Genomic DNA, 25,005 nt, shown 5'->3' with positions numbered 1-25,005 from the left:
CCATGTAAATGAAACCTGCCAAATCCAACCAACAGCAGAGCCCACACATCTGGCATTACTCCTGTGTTTGCAGTTAGCTGCTTGTGCATTTGCAAATACCAATAGGGACTCACTTTAGGCTGCATTTGGCTGGGGCAGCTTACCTGGTATTATGGTCTGAATGTATTCCCTAAACTTCGTGTGTTGGAAACATAATCCCCAATGCAAATGTTGGGAGGATGGGTCTTTGGGGAGGTATTTAGGTCATGAGGGTTCTGTCCTCATGAATGGATTAATGTCATTATGAAAGGACTCAATGGAGGGAGTTTGCCCCTCTCTCTTTTGCCCTTCCATGCCTTCTACCTCTTTTACTTGCCGAGGATACAGCATTCCTCTTCGTCAGAGGATGCAGGAACAAGGCACAAACTTGGAAGCAGAGATTAGGCCCTTACTAGATCTGAACCTGCTGGTGCCTTGATCGTGGGTTCCAGCCTCCACTAAAAATACATTTCTGTTCTCTATAAATTACCTAAAGTATTTTGTTATAACAACACAAAGTAAGACATCTGGTACGTCTCTCCTCTACAGCCCATCCATCTTCCTTTTGGGAGGCTAACACAGACATGTTCTACTCATAGTGATTGGAGAAATGCTAAAAAGCAAATAGAAATGCATGAGGGTGCTGACTTCAGCAGCACATACACTAAAATTGAAATGATATGGAGATTAGCATAGCCTCTGCGCAAGGATGACACACAAATTCGTGAAGCATTGCAGATTTCTGTAACACAAAGGATAAATGCTTAAGGAAATGGATACCCCATTTCCCATGATGTGATTATTATACATTGCCTGCCTCTATCAATGTATCTCACGTACCTCATGAGATATTTAAACATCTATTATATACCCACAAAAATTTAAAATGAAATATTTTTTAAAAATGTATGAGAGCCTTTGAAGCCTAGGCTTTGAACAGACATACCTTAATTTCTGCCTCATTCTATTAACCAAAACACATCATATAAGGAGCTATATTCTGCCTTTATCAGATAAACTCTAAAGTCATATGACAAAGGGCTCAGTTAGAGAGAGGGGTGAAAAATAAGGATTATTAATAAAAATTCATTTCTAGCCTTTCCCGTATCCACCTAGATTAAGAAATAGAATATTACTAGGACCTTAGAAGTCACTCTGATGTCCTCACTCAGTTATTATCTCTAGCTTTCCTCCTCCATGTTAACAATTATCTTGACTCCTATCTACATAGATCAGTTTTGCTAACTTTTATAAAATGGAATAAAAAAATCTATATTTATCTGTGTTAGGACTCGTTATTTTAATAACATTTTGTGAGATTCACACATATTGTTATAGGTAGCCCTAGTAAGTTAATTTTCATTGCGATTTGGTGTTATATTTTAGAATATGCCACAATGTGTTTATTATCAGTCATCTACTATTGATGGATATTTAGGCTATTTTCAATTTGCGGATATTACAAATAATGCTGCTGCAAACCCTTGGCAAGCAACTATAAGCTTCTCTTTTGCCTGTATACTAACAGTGGGTTTGCTACAGGCTAAAAGACTTCTGATTGCTCCACATTCTCTCTAACACTTACAATTGTTAGTATTTATTCTATTTTATTTTATTTTATTTTATTTTAGTTACTTTTTTTCTTTTAGACGGAGTCTCGCTCTGTCACCCAGGCTGGAGTGCAGTGGCACAATCTCCGCTCACTGCAATCTCCGCCTCCTGGTTCAAGCAATTCTCCTGCCTCAGCCTCCCAAGTAGCTGGGATTACAGGCAAGCACCACCACGCCTGGCTGATTTTTGTATTTTTAGTAGAGACGGGGTTGGCTAGGCTGGTCTCGAACTCCTGACCTCAGGTGATCCGCCTGCCTCAGCCTCCCAAAGTGCTAGGATTACAAGCGTGAGCCACCCCTCCCAGCCTATTTTATTTTATTATTTTTTTAGAGACAAGGTCTTGCTCTGTCACCCAGGCTGGAGTGCAGTGGTGCGATCATGGTTCACTGCAGCCTCAACCTCCCAGGCTGAAGTGACAGTCCTACTTCAGGCTCCCAAGTAGTTGGGACTGCAGGTGTGTGCCACCATGCCTGGCCAGTATTTTAAATTTTAGTCATTTTGGTGGATATTCATTAAGTTTCTTGTATTATGTATAACTTTTATGCTTTTATAAGTGGTATAACTTTTAAACATAATTTTAGTTATTTATTGCTGGCATATAGAAGTATAATTAATATTGATCTTGAGTTCACTGACCTTGCTAAATATACTTATTAATTTTAAGTTCATATGTAGATTCGTTTACATATTTTACCTACACAGTTGTGTCACTTACAAATAATGAGCTCTCTACTTCCTTTTCATTTTTATACCTTTTGTTTCTTTATTGCACTGGCTAGAACTTCTAATATAATGTTGAATATGATGTGGAAAATAAATAGTAATAGAAGATATTCTCATTCATTTCCAAGCTCTCAGGGAAAAAAAAATTTATTATTTTCCCAGTAACTGTAATAATTGATGTAGTTTTTTGGTAGCTGCCCTTTATTGCTTAATCCCATTCTCCTACTTAGCGTGTAAGCTATATATTCTTTAAATCTCCATTTGGGATTGTCCCCATGATTTCAGTGTGTTTTTTGCCCTGTTAAAATCTAATATTATTAATACTATTACCACTTCTGAGAAAACATAAGGACTGTATTACTTTGATTTCATTTTTTCCTCCCATCTTTTGTGCTATTATTACTATGTGATATATGTATTGCCAAAATGCTTCTTTTATCATTGCCTTATACATCCAATAACCATTTCCATTTACCCCTATGTTTACATTTGAATTGCTCTCAGCCTTTCAGCTGCTGCTTTTAAGTAAGCAAATGACTAGGGGCAGGGGAAGTAGTAGCAAATGTCTACAGATAGTTTCTCCTTGAGAACTTGGACTTTGCTACTCTGTGGGATTGTGTTCTAATTTCTTGCTGCCTTGGTAGATCTCTAATCTCTACCAATAGCTACAATTTTATGTGTTTTTATATTTTGTCTATTTTTTGTTTGTTTTTAATGGGAAATTTTTCCAAAACAAGGTCATCTAGTACTTCCGGAAATACAAAATTCCAATATGTGTCTCACTGCCTAAGATTCCAAAAAGTGAAGACTTCCATTTCTAGCCATACTGCAGACTAGATACTACACTCCTGCTGAAATTAACAAATAATCCTGTGTGTGTGTATGTGTAAAAATGTGTCTATATATTTGTATATATATGCAGCATACTTACAAGATGCCCATCTGGCAGGAAATCTAGTGTCCAGTAATGTTCAGTAAAAGAGGACTCTCAAATAGATGGATGTAAAAGTCAACCAGCCTTCAACTGAATTCATTTGTCAGGTTAAATATACTAGAACTTTTACGCTCTTGGCTTTGTGGTTGTGGCGTTTGGAGAGTGACCAGAAAGTTAGCGACCTAAAATAACATGGTATAGAGTATAAATATAATACAATAGAATAAAAATATGAGACTGCATTGAAAGATGATTACTTCTGATGTTTGTGAAAATTTTGGTTTATTTGACTGCCAAGTAAAACGAATTTCTTGTTTTGCGTTGGGGTCAAATATTAGACCATAATAACTGTATATAACTAGAAACAGCTACCTGTATATAACCAGGAGAAAACTATGACAATGTTTAAGTAACACTGTTTGCATTAAGAAAAAATGAACACATTCAAATAGCTATAAACAGAAGAATGATAAATAAATTGTGTTATATCCAGAAAATTGAATACGAGTTAGAAGGAGAACCAGTGAATAATGGCTAAATGGAACAATATGGTCAAATCTTAGAGACAATTCATTTAAAAAGCCTGTATTTGAAGAATATTTATAGTATGATTTCATTTATATGCATTCAAAAACATGCAAAACTGAACAAAACATTTAAGAATAGAAACACATGCAGTAAAAATTTTGAAATTCTATAGAATGATAAACACAAATTTTAGAAGGCTCAAAAGGCCTACATTTTTCGTGTCTCTGCTCACCAGTAAATAGTCTCCTGACACAACTGAGTAATGTGATCCTGAAAATTCAAAATGCCTCACAGCTTGGTTTACTATTGCCCAAGTCTTAAATTCACCCAGTGCAGTTGAAATTTTTATGTATTACTTAATTTTTTAATGGCCAGCTGTTATCTATCTCTTAGTGTTTCTGGTTAATTAAATTAATTAATTAAACAAAAATAAATAAAACAAGATATAAGGGTTTGTAAATCCCAGTATATAAAAATCTTTCTTTCTACCTAATGGAACATAGTTGTTCCAATAAACACTAGGCATAGAGGGGAAATCAAAATTAAGTTTAGAAGACGCAAATCAAAAAGGAGAGTCACATCAAACAAGTGCCTTATTGTACTCCCTTTTCTTCTTATAAATCTAGGAAAAGGCAATTGTTTTATGAATGCCATCTATTCTTTGAGAGAGAGCAATAGTGTGTATTGGTAATATTGTTCCCCTGTAGAAGTGATAAAATCAGATACCATGGTTATCCCTGATAGGGAGAATTATGCCAGTTGAGTTTAAGTTCACAGGTCATGGGCTCCGGGTCATAGCCCTGAACAACTAGCATATTAGCAAGGGTGAAATCAAGATTTTTCCTTTTCTGTCTAACTTCCATCCTGCTTATAATCTCATGCTCTTTCTCTTTGGCAAATGTTGCTTCTGTGAACCAAATTTTTCTCCAAAAACTGCTTTATGAATACACAATTGCTACTAGGTAGAGCCAGATCATAAACCCAGACAGTCAGAATAAATAGTGTGGTAATCACTATATCATGCAAAAATAGATTTTTTTTCAGGGAATATTTTACTTGAAATTTCACTTTTTCCGTATCTAACGAAAGAAATAGCAGAGATTGTGTTTCAAAGCACTTTGATGTTATATGGATTTTTTTAGGCGTAAAACAGCTTTTAAAAGGAAATTATTAAAATGATGGGTCAGCTTCAAAAATCTAAGTGTTTTGGTTAAACTGAGTGCAATTACTCACATTTGATAATTCATTATAAATGCTAGACTCCATATCTCATTTTTCTTCCAACTCTTCAAATTTTATGTTCATCCAATAGCTGTATTCAAGGTAAATTTGCCAAATGTGGATCATTTTCTATGCTACTGGGTACCAGTTGCTAGGAATGATGCTTCATTGTTTTTCTCTTCAATGGCATCATTAAAACTCTAGTCAGTTAATCATCAAAGGAATTACACAAACAACTTTTTCAATTGCACCAAACATAACAAAGCTTGTCAAATTTATTTTTATACACAATTTCCATGACAATAATGAAGCAAACACCAACGTCTGTCAGGCATCACAGTTTCTGCGTCAGTTTTATATTTATCCATCCTAAACTTGTCAAAATATCATGACCATCCCTATGCAAATTTATTTGCTTGAGATTTTGTGTGTACTTTTACCAAAAAAAAAAAGGATGCTTGAACAATATGCATGTCTTTGAACGCTCAAACCTAAATGATAACTAAATGTTACTGGGAATAGAAGTCTGTGTTTTAAATTTTTATGGGTATGTAGTGGGTATTTTTTACTTCATGTGAAATCTCTTTTAAAATACTCTCATATATTAAGTCATTAATACAGTCTTATAAATCATCCATTGCTAATTAAATTATGAGACATTTCTCTGATTCTGTATCCTATGATATTAAAGGAGAAAAGGAAAAAGAAGGATTAAGTGAATTTCTTGCACCTTTTTTTTCTTTCCACGAGGCCCTAGAATGTGATCAGTACTTATGATCAGCAATAGATTCCAAATTGAAAATGAAAGAATACATCAAACTGGGATCTGAGAAGGTGAAAGGAAGTCCTCAGCTTAGACAGCATCCAAGCCCACATTCTAATTTGGTAACTAAATTGAAGGTATTTGAATATAATAAGGGTTTGTCAACTAATTGGCCCACAGACAAACAACATTGATCTTGGTAAATTGATGCAATTTCTCTATATTTGCGTTCCAAAAGATTATTTCTTGGTTTTTCATTCCAATATGAATTAACTCTTCAGTGCATAGATCGGCTATTTTCAACAGCATACTCAATAAAGTTTTTTTTTCTTTTTATGTTCCTCATCAAGTTAAGTATATTATACTAGTAGAGTTTAACATAAAGCATACTTCTATGTTTTTCTCTTGCCTTAGACAGCATTAAAATTTTAAAATATTCGAGGTAAAAACTCTTCTCTGAAATAATAAAATCACGTTTTCAAGCACATAACACAGTGAAAAACAATTTCCTCCATGTTATTCAAAACAGTGTGATAACAAATCTTAATATTAAAACTAATGCGCCATAATCAAAATAAATCACAAAATAACAGTGATTAAAGCTAAACTGAAATATAATACCAGAAATTCATACTGGAAATTAACTGCTTTGTCCTGTCTTAAGAAGGTTTTAACAATAACTAGCAGTACAAGTTCTAATGCTTTAACAATTGGGTTAAATTTGCCATTGGCAAATTCTCAGAAAATATATGATGCTCCATACTAAATAAATACTAATGTGTTCTGTTTTGATCTTTTGGTATTAATATTTTCTATTGTAATGCATTATTTATGCATAAACAATAATACACTTAAGTTACTAAGAAAATAATATGAAGCATAACATTAAGCCCATCACTCAGCCTTCAAACAAGACCATTTCCAATAACTTGCATCTCCCATTGTGCCATTGTCCTATCCCACCCCACCTTGTGTCTTTTTTAAAAGATAACTGCTATTCTGCATTCTGTGTTTACCAATTTCTTGCTCTAGCTTTATCATGTGCCTAAAGAGTATATTGAAGAATTTTGGGATTGTTTTTGAATTTTATAGTTAGATATAATAGTGTGATCTTCCAGGACTTGCTAGTTTGTCTTGATGCTTCCAAAGGTTCATCCCTGATGTCATGTTTACCTATGGGTCATTTTTTTTACGGCTGCATATATTCCATTGGGTGAATGCATTCCACCTTATTTATTCATTTGTCTATCAATGTGCTTTTGAATCATTTCCAGTGTTAGGAGGCATATTTCTTCCCGCTCCCCTTCTGTCTCTCTTTATTCACACAAACATTGCTTCTATGCTCTCTAGGGTGTATGAACACACTGTTCATTAAAATATGTGTTTCTTCTTTATACTGGGCACACAGCTAGACTACATTTTGCAAATCTCCTTGGAATAGCCATGTGACTGTGTTGTAGCCAATGACTTTGAGTCAAAGTCTGATACATCTGAGATACAGCTTTCAAGTCATGTGTTTGCCCTTTCAATGACCAGAAGAACATCATGTCTTTCGTTTGTCTCTTTCCCCCTCCACCAGCAGAAAATAAGAGGCTCAGAATATATATTGGAGGCACAATGTGCAAATAACCGGGGTCTCTGAATGTTCACGTCGAAAAAGTCTCTCATGGCAAGTGATACATATTTGGACTATTATATGAAGGAGAAATAAGCTTTTATATTATAGATCCCATTTACACATTTTGTAATGCAGTTGATAAGACTATTAGTATTCCTCTAACTTAGTGGTTCAGTGAGTAGAATTTTTCTTTCCCTTAAAGGAACATTTGACATTTTTTGTCACATATGGGACCACAGTGAGGTAAGGTACAATCCGAGAGAACATTAAATTCTGTGCCCTAAGCACCTCACTCATAATTATAAGGGCTTGCTACTGGCATCTAGTGAGTAGAAACCAGGATGCTGCTAAACATCCTAAAATGCAGTCCCCCACAGCAAAGAATTACCTTACCCAGAATATCAACTGTGCCAAGGTTGAGAAAACCTGCGCTAATTAATATACAAGCAGATAACAAATGACAACTTAATGAGTGGTAGTTATCCTAATACAGCTTAAAGTCAACTCTTTATATTGTGGCCATCTGATTTCATCCAATGGTTCAACAATCCAAATTCACAACAGTGGACCAATTAATCAAGTAAATAATATGTCTTAAATGTATGGGTTTTTTGTTTGTTTGTTTTACTTTTTCCAATTATACACATTCTCCTAGAAAGTACAAAATGCAAGTGAATAGAAAAACAATTACTCTCTTTTTAGGAGTGTTTTATCTTATATATTTAATCAACCAACAGATCAGGAACTAAAATGTAGATGCTGATTTTTGGTAATCCACAAATTGTTTCATGGTCACAAAATGGAAGTTACTGGACTAAGAAAATTAAAGTGGTCGAAGTATGACATAAAAGACAAAAGCAACCTGCTATCATCATCTGTCCATATCTTACCATGTGCTTCCAATGTGTTGTTCCAGTAAGAATTCCTGGGTCTACTAAGCCTTAGGTTTCGTGTCTGCCCAAACAGTAATCTGATTTATTAATTTTCCTGGCTGGCCTCAATGTTTGGCTAGAAATCAAGTTCTTTTCCTACTGTTGTGCATCCATTTCTCTGCTTCCTATGCCAGGCTCCATTTAATATTCATTATATTCAGGGAGTCCAAAGGGAGGCAGTATAGCAGGGGCAGAAGCTCTGACTCAAATGCAATTTTTACCACTTTCTAAAATAGAGACCTTAAACAAGATGGAGTCTTCTCATGACTTACATTCCTCTCTGTAACATGATGATAGTAGGATAATGTGAGGGGCAAAAAGAAGTAGCATATGTAAAATACTTAGAGCAATACCTACACATAGCAAGTACTCCCAAAAAGGTCATCTTTATTATGCTCAAGTACTTCATTGACTGTCTTGCTCTCATATTTTGGGGTTTTCTTATTCTTGTCTGTGTGACTGCTTGCTTGATTTATATTTTACCAACTAGTTTGACTTCTAGTTCCTGATCTTTCTTCTTGGCTATCATCTTCTGTTTTACTATCTGCTCTGTTTTTTGTTCTCATGTTGTATATAATATTGATTCACCCATTCATTGAACAAATGTCTATCGGGCACCAACTATGTTCTACTGTAATTACGGCAGTGAATAAAGCAGACAAAAATACCTGCTCTCATAGAACTTAAATTCTATGAACTCATAGAACCGCCCTCATAGAGCTTAAATTTTGTGGACACTCCATCCATATCTTGAATCATAACAAGACTCTTGATTTCTTCATGGCTGCAGATCTGATTTTCTTAGTTGAGCTTTTAAATTCAGGGTGTCCATTGGCTGTTCTCACTGTGCCTTCTAGCCCTGTCTGGTGTAAATAAATGACCACAGTTGACCAAGTCTTGACATTGGTTCCAATTCCGTAAGTTGCAAAAATCACTGCACAGAAATTAAAACTAAGGCAGTGCTGGGTGATCATTTGTCTGATTCTTGAGACAAGTTTATTCAATATTTCACTAGGGTTGAAGCAGATAAAAAGTACTAGAGGTAGTAGACTACATGAAAAGTCCAAGAAATATTCAGGGGGAAGTTTAACCTGGGATTCTAAAGACTGTCAGTTACTTAGATCAAAAGGAGGACTTTTCTGGGCATACCTCTGGACACAGGGTATTTGGAAATTTCCTTATCATTTGTAGATGTCCTAGAGATATTCCTACACTTCTGACATTGTATTTTTATGTCATTGTTGTCCAGGATCCCAGTAAAAATCCCATTCTGACAAGGGTTTTGTAATTATATTTTTGGTGATTATATAAAATACAAAAACAAGCTGGATAGAGTATATATCTGATAAAATACACCAATTCTTGCAAAAATTATGTTTTATTAAGCATCATTTCAACTTGCAGAAAGTGGAAATCCTTTGCTATTATACAGCTATCTAAAAGTTAATTTCCCTTTTCAAGTTTTGGTTTTCTGCATTTTAATGTTTCGATTTTAGAAAACAATCTTAAATTACACAACTGGCTTTAAAAATGAATAACCATGCATTTTCTACATCAGAGATATGGGGCCTTAAACATATCTTTGAAGCAAACAGAAGATCTTTACTTCACTACTGACTAATGCCAGATGCCTTTTCAGTACACAAGGGAAGGATTAACAATATGTAGGAACATGTAAATGGAGAAAATCAGTCACAGGTGCCAAAGGCACCATAATGATTGCCTTCCTATGAAACAATAATCCCAATGTTCGTCAAATAGAAAATGGGATTCCTCTTGGGAACATAAAAATCAAGTTTTGTAACAGTTAAGGGCTATTTTGTGAGAAAATTTCACGTGAGTTGATGGAAGAAGAGCAATGCATGGTCCTGTCATTTATATCAGAACAGTTGTGCTTTGATATAAAGATACTGAGCATAGAAACGTACCGAGTGAAACTTCCAAATTCTGAAGAGGAAATAGTAGAGTCAGACAATGCTGAGTACTTTTTTGTTTGCTTCTGATGTGGACATTATGTGTATTTTCTCTCAAATTTGTATAAATTTTGATTAGCTATGTTAGTTTATATGTGGAAATTATTTTCCAAGTGAATGATAAGGCTCAAAAACAGTGACTTAATTATACTATATTTAAGTAAGGTGAAGTACTCTGTAGTCCACGTATTTGAAATGTATGTATGCCAAGGATTAAACTAACATTCCTCCCTAGTTCCAACTAGTTCAACAATGAATTTTATTAATTCTTCATGCAGCAAATTAATGCACTACTGGAAGAGTTTAGTCATGTTAGGGTGCGTGTCAGCCAGATGACTGTTTAAGATATGACATGTGAATCTCTCGCTCTGTCAATTACATAAATTGCTTTTAAATTATGCTGTAGATCTGGAAACTATCTTACAGAAAAACAGTAAAGACACTTGCTAAGCATCAGAGGCCACAAACTATGGATTATGTGACTTAGCTTTTAGTAAAAGCAGACATACAAAGGTGGTACATCCAAAGCTTTTTTCTGTCTCATATAGAAAGCCATATGAATTTAATCTGGTTTTGGATATTCGTGTGAAATTTGAGGAACCTAGGTTACATACACGCCTATAAATCTATCTTTGAAATAGAAGTCTCAATATTTCATTGCAAGGACATGTGAAATCCTAGAATCTTGGTCTATCTAGCGTCTGATTTAGGCTCATTCTAGAAATTTTTAAAAGTATTCCATCTAGACTACTCTTGGATGTGTCGCCTTCACACAACTGAAAATGACAAATGCAACATGTAAGAGAGTTTCAAGAACTATCTTTGTTTAGTTAGTGCTCCTGTAAGTCCTACATTTCTAAACACCCCAGTTTTAAGCTTTTAACTAAAAATATAGAAATACAATTTTTTAACACAGTTACCCTTTTGTTATTTTGCTAAGTGGTTAAAGCAAAGTGATGGAAGGATTCTTCAGGGTAGTGAACTTTCTGTTCCTTAGTGAAAGATTGACTAGATACAGGCTGCTGCCAAAGAAGCATAAGAGACTGGCGTCCTTCAAAAACAGCAGCTGTAGACAGTAAAGTAGTTTAAAATAGAATAAAACTACTATGCCTGCCTTTCATTGCCTTTGATTCATCTCAATAAAATTTGCATTTAAACATGGTAGGATTAGCTTGCTTTGCTATGCTTCATATAAAAAACACTTTTCCCCATACAAAGAAAGTTTAATTTCTTTTCCAACATTTATTTTCATTATAGTTTATTACCACTGTGTATGTTGGCACTTTGTATAAACATTCATTAGCTATGCTACAAAAAACGTATGTGTGCAGTCAATCTAAATAAAAGGTAAATATTTGTTTCAAAAATGCTAGTTTCATTTGCATTAAATATTTATCTTTCATATACAGCAACCAGATGTAACCTAGGTTTAGTCTCTTTCCAGTATGCAGTATTTAATCAGAATGTTGCCTTAAAATCTTACTGTCTGTAAAAAACAATGTACCTTCTGAATTTAAAATATTAATTTAGATTCCATTAACTAGGTTGTTGATTTATACGTGACATAATTTTGCTATTAGAGCCATGTCAAAGTAACTATATGGAAGAGTCATCATATTATTTATGTTAAAGAAAGTCAGTCTTCAAAGTGAAGCTATTTAGCCTTCTCTAATAAAGCAAATAATCACTTCTTAGATATAAAAATTGTATGAAAGAAGTAGTAAGTGTTCGTAACAGTGTAACACTCATCTGTTAGAACATAGCCATTGAGTGTATAATAATGACAAAGCAGATCGGTACTGATAGATTTTACAAGATCAAACTGTGTAACTGTAGAATCACTGACGGAAGAAAAACTATTCAGTCCACTTGGTTATGTATTAGCATTATATAAATTGTATTATTTAATCTTCATTTTAATTTTTTAAATTGTATTGGGAAGTCACTTTTCTTTAAATTACCTAACCATATTTTACCATATTATGAATGTTAAACTGATTCTAAATTCACTAGGATACAATAAAGACTTACGTAAATTACATAAAGCAAAAATTACAAATTTTGGAGTAACTTATGAATTCAGATTGTATTTTCAGTCATTAATTGATGCTTTCACTGCAGGAGAAGGGGAGAGATGAAAGGGTAAGAAAAGAATGAGTTATCTAGTTTGGCTCTATATGACTGAAATTCACTAAAGGTAATTGACAACTTTTCCTTTGTCATGCCCAGCCTGGATCTCAAATCAGTTAGTTTAAATCATCCCACGTGGTGAAGTTTATCCATTTATAACACACTTAAATCTGGGAAATCCGCAGCTACATAGCATTAACAGCAGGTCAACAGAGAATTACACCTGAAATTCAAAATAAACAGAAAAAGACCAGTCAATCTTAGGCTCGTTAAGTGCATTTTTATTGATTGTATTTTCTTCCTTCAGCATGAATCCAAAGGACAAAAACTGGTCCTAAGGCTTTTACTCTTTCATTATCCCAGACAAGAAAGAAAGGATAGTATAGAAAACAGGAACATAAAATAGCTGTTTCTGCAAAAATGATCACCTTCCTCTTAGCTTCATAATTTACTCCCAGTCCATAAGGTCCTCAGTTCCTGTGATTGCAATGATGGATGACTCCACTTCAGCTACAACAGGCAAAGATGCTGCAATGTATCACTCTGCAGGATACACAATAGAACCAACGAACTAGCAGGACTGAATGGCAAGCAGGGGTGCCAAGGGAATTCTCTTCAGTGGAAGAGTAGACAGTCATTCCCTGGAATTATGTAAACTGCAGCTTGTAAATATTGCTTCCATTGTGGACACATGTGTGTGCAACTTGACAGAAAAGGGCAACGCTGGCACAGAAGAATGCAAAAATATTTTCCACTTCAGTGCCCGTATTTCTCACATGGCCAGATTTTGCATTAAACAAAGCCCTAGCTCGATGGCCAGTGAATTGTTGAGAATGTAAGTATATATATTTGAGGACAGAGGGAAACCATTAATGGTTTCATCATTGAGATTTGGTTTACTCTGAAGCTTGTAATTCGATACTGAGGTAACGCTAAATTGTTTGGTGATAATTTCTTAAATCACATTTCTGAGATCACTACATATCTTGTCACAAGTCAATATTAAATTTGAACTGACTAAATTAGTATGTTAAAAAATAACCAGCAAATTTTAGCTCTTCTGTCCATTCCACCATCTGTTAACAAAAGAAGCCTGGAATTTCCAGACTATGCAGGGCTATATACTCACTCCCACCCCTGTCCTCTGCAGCTTGTACGGGAGAGAAAAACGCAAACTATCCATGCTTTACACTTTCCCACACGGTCTAATAGAAATATGCCCTGCACAGAATAAGGTTTAACACTTATGTCCTAATAGGACTTTAGTAGCTAAGGCCTCGCAGCAGCAAGGGATAAGACTAGTTGTTAGCAATTCCTCTGAATTACTAGCCACCAGCAAGAAAAACTTCTCAGCCAGCTCTTACGACAAATTGACAGATCCTTTTTGCCAGGTTCTTCTTTGTCTGTCTTGTATGAAAAACTTGTGTTCTACAGGGAGCCCTGGGGATTTTTTGTTTGTTTGTGTTTGGTTAGTTGGTATGGTTTTTTCTTTTAACTTTTATGCAAGAAACCTTCTCTTTCTCTTCCGTACTAACAGAGGCAGAGACAGAAAGTAAAGTAAAACTCATAAAAAGTAGACTAATGACATTCCAGGTGCCCATACAGTCCAGGCACTGCATACAGCCCTGATACTTAATTTATACTGTATAGACACACAACAGACTATCAGTGTGTGTGTGGTGTGTGTATTAGGGATGGGAGATAATCTATAATCTTACGTAAAGTGATTGGTTCTCATGACAGATGACCTTTAAAAGTGAATGAAACCAAGATGTGAGTTTCATCTTTTACATATTGAAGTGGCTACATTCGATATTTTTTAAATCATTTGCCTGTTGTTTATTTGTTTTTATTTTTTGGCTCAGTAAAAAAAAAATGAAACTAAAGATGAACTGGCAATCATAAATGATACTTTGTACGTTTTTTATTCTCGGAGAAGAGATTTGAAACTTCTGCTTGAGAATGGATAATAGAACTCCGCTTAGCTCTCAGAACACAAGCTACACACTAACTCAATATTTCCAATTGTGTTTTATGAAATGCTAATATTTGAAAATGGGGTTTTGCTGTCAAGCAAGTTTGGGAAACACTTGTGAAACAGTTAAATATCTTAACTGTACAACTTCACAGAACCTTTCATATGATCACAGGCATTGCAAATATCAAGAAGGGATATTGCCATTTTTTCATGTTTGTTTTTGTTTCTGTTTTTTGTTTTTTAACTTTAATTTCAGGAGCACATGTGCAGGTTTGTAACATAGATAAACTTGTGTCACGGGGATTTGTTGCACCAACTATTTCATCATCTAGGTATTAAGCCTACAACCCATTAGTATTTTTTTCTGATTCTCTACCTCTTCCCACCCTCCAGCCTCCAATAGCCCTGAGTGTGTGTCGTTCCCTTTCATGTGTCAAAGTGTTCTCATCATTTAGCTGCTACTTACAAGTGAGAACATGTGGTATTTGTGTTTTTGTTCCTGCATTCGTTTGCTAAAGGTGGCCTCCAGCTCCTTTCAAGTGCCTGCAAAGGACATGATCTCATTCTTTTTTATGGTGGCATAGCATTCCAGGGTGTGCACGTACCACCTTTTTTTTTAATCCAGTCTTATCATTTTGTATATTTGAACTGGGCACTTTTGTTTTCACTGAAAATCTTTTAATATAATGAGGAACTTACATTCTGCATAGTGTATTTTGAAAAATGCTACCTTAATGTTGCATTCATACGTATAACTAAGCATCTTTGATCTTATATTTTAAGCATTATTGTCAGTGTTTTGCTACAATGCAATGCCATGACCTGAACAAGCTTCTGTTTATATATTTTATGTCCTTTCCCTTCTGCTGATTTATAGAATTAGCATTTTGTCTGAGTTGTCCCTTTCTTTATCTGAAAAACTTCTAAATCGGTTGGTGACTCCTGGCGACTAAGACGTATGTCGAATGTATTCTGACTCCCTTACAACTGCAAGAGCATAGGCTCCGCTCTGTAATCCAGAACTCTGGGTTGTTTTCAGACCACTTTCTGAAAGAAATGCATCTCATTACAAATTGTAAAAGTAGGCCGGGCGCAATGGCTCACGCCTATAATCTCATCACTTTGGGAGGCCTAAGCAGGTAGATCATTTGAAGTCAGGAGTTCGAGACCAGCCTGACCAACATGGTGAAACCCTGTCTCTACTAAAAATACAACATTAACCAGGCGTGGCGGCACACGCCTGTAATCCCAGCTATTTGGGAGGCTGAGGCAGGAGAATCACTTAAATTCGGGGGGCAGAGCATGCAGTGAGCCAAGATCGCGCCATTGCACTCCAGCCTGGGTAACAAGGGCGAAACTTCATCTCAAAAAAAAAAAAAAAAAAAAGCATAAGGAGTTCTTGAGCTTTAATTTAGACCATTAGTTATTAAAATACATCTTGTCATTTTACATTCAGAGACTCAAAGTCAGTGAAGGAAGGTGACCTACGTAGTGGAAATAGTATTAGACTGAGAATCAGGGAACTAAGGTTTAATCATTAATAACAGTACAACCCAAGAAAGATACATCCAGGTCCTCAGTTGCTCATATGTAAGATGAAAAGTGTATGATTCATGCATTTGGAGCATGAAATGGGAAATCGAAACTTAATAAGAATTAAATTATGGTGGCTAGTCCTTTCTTACATATATAAGACATTCTTATTGCAAATGGAAGTCATTTAACAGTAAAATTTTATTTCCTTTTTTCTAAAATTTTACTTAAAATATATAAACAACATATATAATTAGTCTGTTTGGCGACACCTAGAATAATTAAGGCAATGTTCTTGCCCTGTTTTGAAATTATTATATGTTAAATATACGTGCTGCTTACTACAAAATAGGCAAGGAGATCAAAGCCTTTTGTTTTTAGCATGAGTGTTAATCTATAGGCTTTTTTCCCATTAAAAACAGCCGTTAGTCTAATAGAGTCAGAATTTCATTGCATATCTTTCAACACATCAATCTACCAGCACAAAGCTTTTTAGTGCCTTTCTGTTTGAAGACGAATGTGTACCTACTTGTTAGAAATCTTGGCACCAACTCTTCTCTGTATGTAGAAGATATAATAGCTTGACATTGAAAGAACTTAGCTTTAACAAAATATACCCATTATGTGTCACAGCTAAATTCTTCTTGGCAAAGAAAAAAGGCATAAAAAAGAAAAGTGTGAGTTCATGAGAAGAACTCAAATTAAGCTTTTTAAAATTCCTTTGGTTTAACTACCGATGTTTCATCCATCGTTCAGTAACAGACATTCATTATACCTTTTTATGATTCATTGCTATAAATTTTTTTAATTTTAAATGTGTGTCAATTTTACCCTCCTAACTTGCACATGAAATGTTTTTACCATTACAGTATTTTAAGAGAAAACATCACCTTGTAGAGTTTGAAGATGTACTTCAAAATTTGTGCTTAAAATATACTATGACAAAAAATTAAAGTGTTTACCACTTCTGTGGCTTGTGAAAAGGTTTAGTACAAACCTCAATATAAAAATAAATATATTTTATCTTGAAAGGGTAGAAAGATAATTTGTTGAGCAAAATCAAATATTTTTATTTTGAAAATGAAAGAAACGTTTTTGCTTAATTTTTTGGGTCACTATATGGTGGCTCTGTTTAGTTTCTGGTGTAGCATTTCACTTCCACCTTACAGAGGCACAATGACCAGGGTTAGGGGCTGCAGTAAGCTTGTTGGAGATGATAGGTATTTACTTGCTGCTTTAGGGTATGCAGATGGACTCCCGGGAGCCCCGCGACACTGAGTCTTGTTCTACCTGCAGGCTCTAAAGCAGGTGTGTGCGGCTGATGGGGCTGCTCCAAATGGAAAACCACAGGTGATGCTAATTAAGGAAGCTCAGGGACTCTGAAGGAGCACACAGGTTACTGCTGATGGTGGCGTGCCAAAGGTTAGTGAAAAGCAGGATTGTCTGCTGGCCTGGGGAAGATAAGAACACAAAGGGCACCGAAAAGGATTTGAATATAGGCACTTATCAGTGTGCCTTTTAAACTACATAATGCTGCATACATTGCTTTGCTTTTCACAGTAAAATTGGGAGTTCTTTTATGAATGTACTAATTTATTAACATCAATTTGTGTTACCATTTAAGTAGTTACACTCTCATTTTTATTTTGTCTTAAAAAAGGAGCATCAAGAAAATATTAGGCCAACCTCAAATAACCTGTGATTAAAATAAATATCAGATGTATCATGCCATTACAAGTAGTTTTATGTAGTGCAACTTCACTTCCACATTAAGAAGAAAAATATTTTAATTTTAACAGCATACGAATTAATTTTTTATCTTTCCCTAATGCACTAGTTATTTTAAAAAATATTTATTTAGAGAAGTGAACACTACGTTCCACAGAACAACAGAATTGAATTTTTATTGGCATTATGATCAAATGGCTAATTCTAATATTATATACCAGAATTAATTCATGTTAAATTTATTGTAGATAATTTTAAATTTTATATATGCTACTTCATTATTAATTACATTTTACTTTGAATAAATTAGATTAGCCTGCAAGAAAGGTGATCTAAAGAACAATGAATGTTAAAAATAAGGAAGGCATATAGTGTGAACATTACAGATTTCAGCACGGTTTACCATAGCGCAGCTAGTTGATGATAAGCCATGCATAGATTACCTAAAGTACATGTGGTATAATTGATCATTCTGAATTTAATTAGTGTCATGTTTGTTTTTGTTATCTATTGTGGCTCAACAGACTAACCTACCATTTGATGGCTTTAAACCAGAACCATTTCGTTTGCTTAAGATTCTGTGGGTCAGGAATTTAGGGGGTGGGTGTGCTTGCCTGAGCATTTCCTCCATTCCTTGTCGTATTTCCTTACTTATTTGGCTGCATTCGGCTGGGTTACCAGCTGGACGTCAGGTTCAGTTGGAATACAGGGCTGACTGGTGAATGAATTCAGCCACCTCTGTGGTTTCTCAGCTTGAATGGCTAGAACAGCTCAGGGCTAGCTGGGCCCCTTACTCTCTATGCCTCTCCAGTAGAAGATGGTAGAGAACTCCAAGAAAACTGAATTGCAAGCTGCAGATAAGACTTGGCCTCAGGGGTTACACAGTGTCATTTCCGCCGCATTCTACTGGTGAAAGCCAGTCACTAGTAAGCCCAGATTCAAGAGGAGTGGGATAATAGATCCTAAAGCTTGATGTGGGAGTGGAATGGGAGATATTATTGTGGCCATCTTTAGAAACACAATCTAAATAAGTTGAATATATTTTTTGTTTGCTACCAGAAGATGCCATATCTTTCCTAGAATTAGCATTAATAATTATATTAGACCTCACAAACATTAAATCCTGAAACATAGGAAATATCCCAGAATATTTCCTTATTAAATATATAAATTTGAAACCATACCAAAAATAGTTAAATAGGAAGTCAGAGTCTATACCCCCATTGCCCTGAAGCAGTGCAGCAAGAGCTGTTTCAACAGGGAACACGTGTTCACCATTACAAAGCCAGACCTCAGTGCACCTGGCCCCTTAAAGATGTCTAAACTAGAATGAATGAGATAAACTGTTATGGGTGAGAATTTTCACCCACCACTTAGGAATGGCTCTTACTTAGAAACAAACTGCTGGCATCTTGCCAGGCCATATTGCGACCTTACCTCATTGCACTTGAGCTCACTCTTTTCAGGGTCTTTCTGGGACAGTATCACTGAAATCACAGTGGCACCAATGTCCTAAAGGGCCTAAAAGAAGTAACTTCAACACCCACAGGGAGAAACATATTTTGTCTAAGATTATTGCAAATAATTGAACTAAAACAGTGAACAGTAATAAAGTAAATAAAAGTGACTGTAAGAAGAGAATTTGATGTTCATTTATTGTAACATTCTCACTTCATTGGTTAAAACAGTGAAGTTTTGAGAAGTGGAAGAACCCACCAATTGTCAAGCCAAGATACTTGACCTGATTCCTTTCTACCTCTCACTGCATCAAACTGACTCATGCGACTTGTCTCTGTGTCTCTACATCTGGGAGTGGCACACTATGGCCCGTTTTGTAGAGTTGTCATCTGAGGATGTTTGTTTCTCTCATTTTCAATAGCTAAAAAAAGTAAAAAGAAAAAAAATTTTGTGACAGGTTTTGTGACATACAAAACTTAAATGTTAATGCTTATGAATAAAGTTTTATGGGAACATTGTCACACTAATTTATGTATTTCTTGTGGCTGTTTTCACACTACAAAGGCAGAGCTGAGCAGTTTGACAGAGCTCCCTTTTGGTTCATAAAGCCTAAAATATTTACTATCTGGTCATTAGGAGAAAAGTTTCCCTAACTCTGCTCTAGGCTTTTCTTTCTTTTGATCTATTCATTCTCTCCTTCCCTGCCCTTTCTTTCTTTTCTCTCTTTTGCAATTTCTCTTTCTCTCTCTTTCCCTTTTTTCCTTTCTTTCTTCATTTCTTCCTGTTGTTTCTCTCAGGCTTTCCCTTTTCTATGGTAACAAGCTGCTCCCCAACTTTTCCCCTGACTTTTGCATATGCTTTTGTCCTATGCAGGTTTCTTTACATCTGTTATACCCAAATGAAGTCTTTGTCTGTGATTTTTCAAAATGTTGCTCAACCCCGAAGCAGACATTTGTTTCGTTATTATATATATGGAACAATCCAATCAACAGTGTCTTCCACATTGGAAAATTCACCTGAATCAGAAACATGTTAAACCATATCATGTTAACTAAAACAGAACAGTACTTCCTCTTGGGCTTTAAGAACGTGTATGGCACAGTTTGCCACCTTCCACAGGTCTTTGCTGAATGTCCCCCTTTCAGCAATATCTTTCCTCACTACTTTATTGAAAGGTGCAGAGGCTCCCACTCTTTCTCCTTCTTTGTTTAAATTTCCTCCATTGTGCATATATTTGAAACATGTAACTAACTTATTTATTTTCTTTCTTCCCCACTAGAATGTGAGAGCTTCATGAGGTTAGATATTTGGATCCGTTTTGCTAAATGTTATGACCCATTGCCTGGAACCAAATGAGCCCTCAGTCAGTATTTCTTTAATGAATAAAATATTAATCTTCAGCTTATATGCAAATATAACAAAGCCTTAATAAATTAAAAACTGCATTACTTACTTGACTTAGTCAAAACTAAAAATTTTTAAATTTTAGAATAATGCCATTTCTAAAACTGAAAAATAAAATTGTAAGAGTTAAGCCAAAAAGGCTCTATATCTTCTAACTAGACTTACATTTCCATTTCCTCAAGTAAAATAAAATAATACTGCATTATTTTATTATATCTTAAAACATTTAATGTGTTCAAGTGACAAGATAATCAATACTTTAACATTTGCTCACTCATTTTAAATGTCAAGAAATAGGGAAAGAAGCTAAGCATGGTGGCTCATGCTTGAAATCTCAGCACTTTGGGAGGCTAAGGTGGGCAGATAGCTTGGGCCCAGGTGTTCAAGACCAGCTTGGGCAACATGAGGAAGCTCTGTCTCTATAAAAAATACGTGTATTAGCTAGGCATGGTAGCACATTCCTGTAGTCCCAGCTACTCAGGAGGCTGAGGTGGGAGGTTCACCTGAGCCCAGGGAGGTCGAGGATGCAGTAAATCATAATTGTGCTACTTCCAGCCTGGGCATCAGAGCAAGATCCTGTAAGAAAGAAAGAAAAAAACAAAGAAAGAAAGAGAGAGAGAGAGAGAGACAGAGAGAGAGAAAGAAAGAGAAAGAAAGAAGAAAGAAAAGAAAAGAAAGAGAAAGAAAGAAAAAGAGAAAGAAGAAAGAGAGAGAAAGAAGAAAGGAAAGAAAGAAGAAAGAAAAAGAAAAAGAAAAGGAAGGCAGTTAATAAATGAGAAGAGACTTATATGATCTCAAACTTATAGAAAAACTAAAAGTACAGTAAAAATCACTTTATTTTCTGATCTATGGCCCTAAAAATGTCTTTGCAGGCAACATATCTATTTCAGAGTCAGGCATTGCATTCGGTTGTCTTATGCTGCTTCCTTCGGCCTGGAACAACCTATTTATTTTTATTTAATTTCTTACTTTGATGCCTTTGAAGTTTACAGACCAGTTATTTTGCACAATGTTCCTCTTTTGGGTGTGTCTAGTGTAATTTTCATTTTCAAAAATCATGTTATGTGCAGGAATATCATAGAAATGATGCTATTTTCTTTTCATTACATTCCATCAGATGTCATCTGATTTCAATTTTTCCCCTTGTTGCTAAAGATAAACTTTATTCACTTGTTTAAGATGACATCTGCCAGCTTCTCCACTATAAAACTGCACATCCTTTTTCTTTGTCATTGGTAAGAGTTTTGGGAGAGGGTTATTGTGAAACTATGCAAATATCTTATATTCATATTCTTTATCAAAGTTTTCAATTAGTTCATTTATTTAATGTATCAGTATGGATTTGTAGTTTACTCATATAGTCATTGGGCTATAATCTATTAGTAACATTATTTGTTTTGATACCTACTGTGTTGCGTATTTCTTCAATGAGAATGCTTCAGGTTGGCTGTTGTACAGTTTTGGTGTTTCCATAATCCTTTGAGCACGTCATTGCTTTCTGGCATAATAGGCTATGCCAGGCTTATCTTGTATGTTCCCTTTCCCAGCCCTGGTATCATGTCTGTCATTTCCATTGGGATGTCACTGTTTCCAGTTTCTCTCAGCAGGCAGAACTAGGTAATATGTGGATATGTGGATATATACAAAATCCATGTTACCGTGGCTTTTCTTTCCACACGAGACTCTGCATATCCAACAAACATGGATATATACTCCATAACTTGGTAACAATTTGTTCTTTTAGAGTTCTCAGAAGTGCAATTAGTCACTATCATTTGTTCTTTTAGTAAAAGAGGTGAGTGGCCAATTTCACCTGCAATTAACAAATTACTGCATGGTTTCATTTGCCATGCTTGAGCCCATGTGTTTTTAAACATTATGTATACTGCATTCAAAACATCCAGAGGAAGGTCAGGGACAATTTTCAGACCATAAATTAATAAATTTGAGGCAGCACATATCTTCTTCTAGAAAAGAAACTGAACATTTAGAAATAAAAATAACCGAATATATATATACATTTAAGATATATTATATATACATATATGTATATGTATATATGTAAGCAGCACAGAATGCCCACATAGTGAAGTGCAGAATTGCAGAGTGGAGTGTCAATGTCAGCGCCTATAAAGCTCCTTGGCTTCTGAAAGGGCTCTCATTTCATAGACTATTTATTGCAGTGTCTCCACTAAGTCAGCAGAGTTTAAGGAATGAATATCAGTGTCCCTATTTTCTTTTTCCTTTTTAAAGTAAAAATAGACATGACCTCTAGATAGATGATAGATAGATAGATAGATGATAGACAAAGGTAGATAGATAGATGATAGATAGATAGATAGATAGATATAGAATGGAAAAAGATGGCCACTAGGTTTTTAAAAGTATTTTTTCTTAATAAATTGAACTCATAACTGAAATATTTCATTTTCAGTGAAAATCCAACCTCAATTGTACAATTAAAATGACTTATTTTAAATTTAATATAGAAAGAAAGAATAATTGTTTTTGGGTTCCTCTTTGCTCCTGTCCCTGTGCCCACCATGACCAAACCTAATCTCCACCCTTTATCCCTAGCCCATCTCAGTTATAAGATTTAGATCCTCTCATTTCAGTAACTTCTATAATAAAAGTGAGAGAATGGCACTATAAATGGTTGATTGTACAAGGTAATGCTTGAACTTTGCTGCCTTACAGTTTAAAGAGCAGCTTTGGTCATTGCCATGTGATGAAACTTCGTTCATATTGAGAAAAATGGGATTTGATCCACTGTTCTAGGAAAGTATGTGATGGCATGGCTTGGGTTTGTCCATTCATTTCTCAGAGAGACATTTTAAACATTACAGCAAAGAAGAGATGAAAGCATGAGATATTCTTCAAAGTCTTCGTATTTAGCCCTATTTCACAAGAATTAGGGAACATTATGATTTTGGCTGAAAGTATTCAAAATCATTAAATTGTTTTTTTAAAACGTATTTTTATATTACATTTTATAAAATTACTGGCGATTCACTTTTTAACCACAAAGGGTAGACGAGTTTTTAGAATTTGCCTGATGAGGTCATGTCTTTAAAAAAGTAGTATAACACCTATTTCTAGCCACTGTTGCAACTACAGGTGGCTGTGTACAGAATAACTCTATTCCTCTATATCCTGTTTGGACAAACCATCTTTCCACTGATTTAAGCACACCTTCAGAATGAAACATAATTTCTTATCTCAGGAATTCCAAAGTCTAACTGAAAAGGCAAGCTTATATTGAATAATTTGGCAAAGCAGATTGTGATTGGCAATAATAAAGTAATTCAATATATAAAAAATAAGAAAAGAAGGAAATATCTGTTTCATAGTCGTAATAAATTAGAACTTTACCATGCAGAAAAGATAGAGAGGCATTCCTCAAAAATTAAGAGAGGTATAAAGTAAATGTAAATGTAAACTATAGGGGTTTTCTAAGGCAGAGAGTCATGCTTCAGGATAATGAAGGTAATGCTGGTATTTAGGTTCCTTTGGAGAAGGCAACACTAAAAGTAGAGTTATCATTTATGAGATCCAAGAAGTCCAAGAAAAGGTAATAAGAGCACAAGCCACAGCAGGCTCAGGCTTTCTTCCTAAATAAAAAGGAGTGAATAGCTAAATGTGACAAAAGTCAAGGTATCTTTTAGGAAAGTTACACTTCCTCTGAACCCCAACAGAAATCAAAGATAGTCACCCTACTGCACCCTTTGCCTCTCATCCAAGGATAGAGCTATGTATTGTTTTTTAGAAAAGGTAAAGGGAATATATCACTTGACCATGTCTCTATCCAAGGTGAATTTATCCAAAAGCACAACTTTGGGGTACTTGTAGGATATAGTTTAAACCTCACTGAATTTGATTTCTCACCCTCCCAAACACTTACCTTATTTTTTTCTCTATATTTGTTTGTTTTTGTTTCCTTAATATATTCCAGGAAATTTATTTTTGGGTTGTCCTACAGGAGAAGTTATGATGAATAGAAAAGTGTGAAGAAGAACCTTCTATTCTCCCCAGAGTATAGGGCAAAGAGCGTGCAATTGCACCCAAAATATCAGTGTGGAAGGGTCATATAACTGATACTAGCAAGTTACACATTGTCTTACAGAATTCTCATTCTTAGGCTAAAATATTACCTTCCTCATCAAACTTACCTGACCGCATGTTTGATGTTGTTTGAGTAAAATATAATACTCTTTTATTTCCCAAATACACAAACACACACACGCGCACACACACACACATATAATATATTTGGGGAAATATATGTGCTATAGGATCTATATTTATTCACTTCTAAAAATTGTGCTTCATCAAAAATGACAAAAAAATGCCAAAAAGAGTTGGTAAAATGATCACCTGTATTCAGTCACATAACTATTATTTAGTCTTAGTAATGAAAATAGAAAAAAAAAAAAAACAGCTGGGTGCAGTGGTT

General features: G+C 35.0%; 1 long non-coding RNA gene and 1 other non-coding gene across 2 annotated transcripts in view; both read left to right on the top strand.

Moving 5' to 3' along the window:
* LOC129397415 (uncharacterized) overlaps positions 1 to 25,005 on the top strand; it is a 320,007-nt gene that overhangs the window by 58,492 nt on the left and 236,510 nt on the right. The gene's annotated exons all lie outside the window — the stretch shown is intronic.
* Positions 659 to 762, top strand: LOC112439378 (U6 spliceosomal RNA). Its single transcript, XR_003027674.1, has one exon. It is a non-coding gene; the product is annotated as a U6 spliceosomal RNA (small nuclear RNA).

Source organism: Pan paniscus, chromosome 2, assembly GCF_029289425.2.
Source record: "Pan paniscus chromosome 2, NHGRI_mPanPan1-v2.0_pri, whole genome shotgun sequence".
Lineage (NCBI taxonomy): Eukaryota > Metazoa > Chordata > Mammalia > Primates > Hominidae > Pan > Pan paniscus.
This window is presented reverse-complemented; position numbering and strand designations above follow the sequence as displayed.